Here is a 6060-nt window from a genome sequence, read left to right on the forward strand (position 1 = left end):
TGTTATGATATCTTGTGCATGTGAAGCTGATTTAATTTGACACGCAACAGCTATAATTGTCCTGAGAATTTATTTCAGTTAATTCAACTGAAGCATGTGACATAAATTGGATGGTTGCAAATGGAAGTATAGCATGTCAACTAACCACAGATGTACAGTAACTAAATGCCCTTATCAAGCCACAAACAATAATAAAGCAGATTTGCAAAACAACCCAGCCACTGAGCAGTGTGGGATAAAAGAGTTCATTCTGTTTGGTTTATGGGTGTGTTAACCTGAGCTCATGTGCACAGATTAAAGTGAGTGGAAGGGAAATGCTGTTTATGACTGTGATCACTGGAACTCTGGCGGCTCTGTTGCTGTATTTATTGTAATTGTATTGTCCAGTCAAACCTGCAGGAACAACATTCACTCTACTATGTACTTATAAACAAACTATAATAATACAAATAAGTTGTTTGTGACCCGAAAGTGCAATGAGACACCCACCCAAACTTCTCTTACAAAATACGTCAACAAACCTATATCCTGTTGGTGTATTAAAGCATCCGAGTAGTTTATGTATAATAACCGACAACTTTCCATACAGGTATCAGAAGCGCGTGTTGTGTGTTCAGGTAAAGGTGCGGCTGAACGCTCCTCAAACTCCAACGCGACTTGAAACACTGCGTAAAAACAAAAGTGCGTTGAAAGTCACTCACCCACTCCATATTTCTCTCTTTTAGTGGGAATCCAGCGCGTCATGGCAGGAAAACTTGAGTGTAGTGAAATGAATCATATGAACAATGATAGTGTTGTGGAGCAGTAGGGCTGCAGCGGTCCGCACATCACAGTTCCGGTGTTACGCAAAGAAGCGCTCGCTGCGCGCGTGTGACGCACACTCACTCAAACACTCACACAAGCGGACCGTAAATTTGGTGATCATGTGAAATCTCATTTATTCGAAATCCAAAAGCTTATTTATTTATTCTTTTTTAAATACTACAAATATTAAACCACTCAAATACTAAAAGTCGTAAGGAGATAACGTCATTAACATTATGCAACGGTTCAATTTAACTAATAATGGGCCTATAAGCAAAGTTACAAATATTCAAACATTTAATTCATAGATAGATAGATAGATAGATAGATAGATAGATAGATAGATAGATTATACCTCATTTGTGGCACTGAAATATTGTTTTTTAAATTCATTTATTTGTTTTATTCTGGGATGTTGCACTAGCTGTTTAATTTGTACTTTGTCTAAAGTTTAGTAGTCTTTATTTATTATCTATCATGTCTACTGTCTATAACATTTCTATTTTGTAAAAATTGTGTGTGTGTGTGTGTGTGTGTGTGTGTGTGTGTGTGTGTGTGTGTGTGTGTGTGTGTGTGTGTGTGTGTGTGTGTGTGTGTGTGTGTGTGTGTCAAGGTTTCCGAGGTCACCTTTTTTTTTTCTCGGCCCTGCAATGAATGAATGTATGAAATAATAAACAATAAAACTAACACTGACTTTGAGTAGTAAATAGTCTGGTCTTTTGAAGCAGTCTGTGGGATACATACCTTAAACCTTTCATTATGCATTTTATTTTTATGTTTCTATTATTTATTATGTATTTTCTATTTTTTTCTATTTATCCATTTTTTTTTAACAGTTCCCCAAACTATCCATCAATTTATCCGTTTGAAAAATTGCTATCTTATATATTATTTTCCTTTTAGTACAAGGCTTTAATTATTACTGGAGTATTTTCATGAACAGTGAACAGAGCCAGAATGAGATGAGATGGGAAGGAATGTTTGGAATCTTCTATTATTACAGCAACTGCTACATCTCTCTGTCTGTCTCTCTGTGAGTGTGTGTTTGTGTAGTCGTGTGTAAGTTTTTAGGCATAGCAAGGATTTGACACCAGAAAGCAATCAATGGTTTGCCCCCCATCCAACCCCTCCCCTTTTTTTGCAGGACCCCAGCTGTTTAAGTGTGGATTTTACTAACTACCCTCCTCATATGATTGCCACTTCTGTGTCTCCGGTTTATTTAGACAAAACAAATTCTGTGATCCTTCTGCAAACACAGAGACCTTCTGTTGCCAACAAAATGTGTTGAGAGAACATTCTGTCATTCTGTTCTGGCTTATTGTTCTGCCTTCAATTTTGTACCAATTCAAGGTTTGGATGATTCAGCAAATGGCTGCGAGAGAAGCACATTTGGTCAATAGGCCTAGGCTATAATTCTTTTAAACGATAATATTAATTGTTTATTGTGTAGTTTGGCTACTCGTTCTTTGGTTGAATCGTACAAACTCCTCCAAACAGTCAATACAAGCTCTTTAAAAAAAAAAAAAAAAAGTTTGATCCAATCATCTTAGAGTTTAAAACAAGATAAAAATGCTCTGAATATTTTATGTTTTACTTCAGTGCCCTTTATATGTCAACATATCAGTGAAAAATATCAATGAACTTTAGATGTAAACACTGAAACTACAGAACTGAAAGAGAACTGAAATACAGAATGAATCAGGCCCAATGACAGAATGTCAAATTAAGTCATTTCACACAGGCCTCCAAAGTGCATGGGGCTTGACAATCTTTGTTTTTGACAGGGACAGAGTGCCATCTAGTGTTCACTATGAGTCAGTACTTTCATCTCAATGTTTCATTCAAATCAGACTGTGCAAAGGAGTGAACTCTTATGGCATCAATAATGCCATAAGTCTACAAATGTAATATGAGCCATATCAGCCATATCACCCTGCAGCCCAAGACTGGTTGCCCACTGAAGCTAAGCAGGGTTGAGCCTGGTCAGTACCTGGATGGGAGGCCTCCTGGGAAAACTAGGTTGCTCTTGGAAGAGGTGTTAGTGAGGCCAGCAGGGGGTGCTTACCCTGTGGTCTGTTTGGGTCCTAACGCCCCAGTATAGTGACAGGGACACTATGCTGTCAAAAAGCACCGTCCTTCGGATGAGACGTTAAACCGAGGTCCTGACACTCTGTGGTCATTAAAAATCCCATGGCACTTCTCGTAAAGAGTAGGGGTGTAACCCCGGTGTCCTGGCCAAATGACCCCCCTGGCCTTTGTCAATCGTGGCCTCCTAATAATCCCGAAGCACTTGATTGGCTCTATGACTTTCTCTCCTCTCCACCTGTAGCTTGTGTGTGGTGAGCGCACTGGTGCCGTTGTCCTGTGGCTGCCGTCGCCGTGGATGCTGCACACTGGTGGTGGTTGAGGAGAGACCCCCCCACATGATAGTAAAGCGCTTTGGGTGTACAACAATACACAATAAAGCGCTATATAAATGCATCATTCATTCATTCAATATTTTATTTTATTATATTTCATAGTATGTTCGTAGTATGCTTTTTATTTTATTTTATTTTAATTTCATTCATTTCTTTTTTTATTTTTTTCCTTTTGGAGGTTCAATATAATCCCTGGATGTTCTTCTGGACTCTGGGTCACAAACAGCATGAATGGAATGAATGGATGGTCGTGACCTGTCAACATTACAGAATGCCTTTTAATGTGTGTAATGTTAAATTGTCAAAACAAATAAATAAATATGGCTACTTGGTACTGGTTTTCTGCTGCTGTTGTTGTTTCTAGCTTTTTACACTTATTTTTACCTCTTTTACCTCTTCAGTCATTAACTGACTAATCAGTGAGGAATGTGGCCTTTAGCCAGGGCACAAAACCTTCAGACTCACCCATAGAGTCAAACCTAAAGTATTCTGAAGTGTTTAACAGGTGACAAACACAGTTAGCAGAGGAAGATATTGAGGCAATCTGCTAAGAAAGCTGAGGGGAAAAAATCATGTTATGACTGGACAAGAAACTAGTCTTATATTGTAGAAGTAGAAGTTTTTTTGTCTATAAAAATAAAATGATCTATTCAAATTGTTTTCATTTCTTAACAAGTATTATGAACTGCAATATACAGGGCGGGGGGGGATGAGCAAAAAAATTGCATTATCTAATCAAGGTCTTTGTTTACATATCACTGGTCATGATTTGCATATTGCAGGAAACCCCTTTAGAATTTCATCAACAAATATTGAGGAGGAACGAACAAAATGTATTTCTATGTTGCATTTTGTGGGCCAAAATATCTAAATATTTAAATGACTCCTGTACTGTATGTCTCTGGTAATACGTAGGTAAGTCAATTCTGATGCAGTGCTGCCAGTGTCCAGTAGGGGGTCCAGTTATTGTGCTTCAGAGCTCCACATCTGCAGAAGGATCAGTTTTATATGAGACAGACATGCTGTCAAGTGCTGAAGCTTTTATCAAACGAGAGACTAAAGGTATGAAAATACTGAAGGGTTTGGGATACTTGACTGACTGATAAAACAATTCTATGGAAATCAGCATAGTACAAGATTTTTACTTTGAATTTGGATGTTTCCTGCCACTCTCAAATAACCCTTTGCAATCATATTTATTTGTTTTTCACAATACTCTATTCTTCCTGTCAATTTAACTTAATATTTTAAACCCAAATCATGCACTGGTTTCGTCTCAACCTCCTCCTCAGGAATCTACTCATCAGCGTGTGCTGTTAAAAAAAAAAAAAATAATAATAATAATCAGTTCTTGACAGTCATGCTGTGTATTTCCTCAGCAGAATCAACTGCATGGTCCTCATTTTTTAACAGGGTCAAGAGTTTTTTTCCCCCTCCCGGTGTTAATATTTACAGCACTTTCAACAGATATTTTCAGTCATATATCGATCTTTCTTTACGCAGATTATTTATTTTGTAGCAATCAAGAGGAAAATAATATTGCTCAGTTGCTCTTTTGTAGCTCAGGTGACTTAATGGCGTTCTGAGTTATGTTTCTTTTACTGTAAGTATCAGTTTTGTCTTGGATGTTTCTCCTGAAAATTAAATAAATAATACAATAATAGAAACAATATGGAACAATAAGTTTCCACTTCCATTTGTTAACACTGGTTAACTGCATTTGTTAAAGTGATAGTTCACCCAAAAATGAAAATTCTGTCATCATTTACTCACCCTCAAGTTGTTCTAAACCTGTATGAATTTCTTTCTTCTGCTGAACACGAAAGAAGATATTTTGAAGAATGTTTGTAACGAAACAGTTGCTGGTCTCCATTCACTTCCATAGTATGGAAAAAGATACAATGGAAGTCAATGGAAACGAGGCAATATTTGGTTACAAACATTCTGCAGAATATCTCCTTTTGTATTCAGCAGAAGAAAGAAACTCATACAGTTAACCAATGTTAACAAATTACATTTTTGGGTTAACTATCCCTTTAACATGAACGTCTAAAGCATTTATTAATGTTCATTTCAACATTTACTAATACGATATTAAAATAAAACATTTTATCTGTTAATATTGCTTAATGGACATGAGCTAAGATGACCTAATAATGATAAAGATTATTAAATACTGTAACAAATGAATTCCTCGTTGTTAGTTAATTTAAACTAACTGGGCCTTTTTGTAAAGTATTACCAACATTCTAAGTAATAATAAACAAACATGAATCAATAGCATACAGAGCTAATCATAAGTTCAAATCATTTGTTCTTGAGAATTTGATAAGAAATGTTCGAATTCATGCTCAAATCTCATGACTTTTTGGTGTTTTTGCAAATCTGAGAATAATAACTATAGGGACTGATTTTTTTTGAAAAACTGATTTTTCTATTTGCTTATCATTTGGTCTCATTGCCCTTTCTCATTTCTCTCATTGCAAGAGGTGTTTTTTTATTTTATGGTAAGATGGGCAGTTGTGATGGTGGGTTGCATCAAAGCAAAAATATACTTCAACTAATGGCAGCAAAGTAAAAAATGAAGAGAATGGAGGTGCATGTGAAGCACAGTAAAGCTCAGCAAAAGCTTTGAATCAAAGCAAACACTGCCTTTTATCATTGTAAAAGTGCATAAAGCGTGTTCAGGTTTCATGCAATCTGCTTCTTGCTGACAAGTGCTATTTTGACAATCGTGAGAAAATTGTTTAACAAAAAGATAAAAGATACAGGATGTGTTTACAAAAGTAAAGGACATGCACGGTTTCTAATTGAAATTCCCCCCCCCCCCCCCCCC

Source organism: Sinocyclocheilus anshuiensis, unplaced genomic scaffold, assembly GCF_001515605.1.
Source record: "Sinocyclocheilus anshuiensis isolate Anshui unplaced genomic scaffold, SAMN03320099.WGS_v1.1 scaffold188, whole genome shotgun sequence".
Classification (NCBI taxonomy): domain Eukaryota; kingdom Metazoa; phylum Chordata; class Actinopteri; order Cypriniformes; family Cyprinidae; genus Sinocyclocheilus; species Sinocyclocheilus anshuiensis.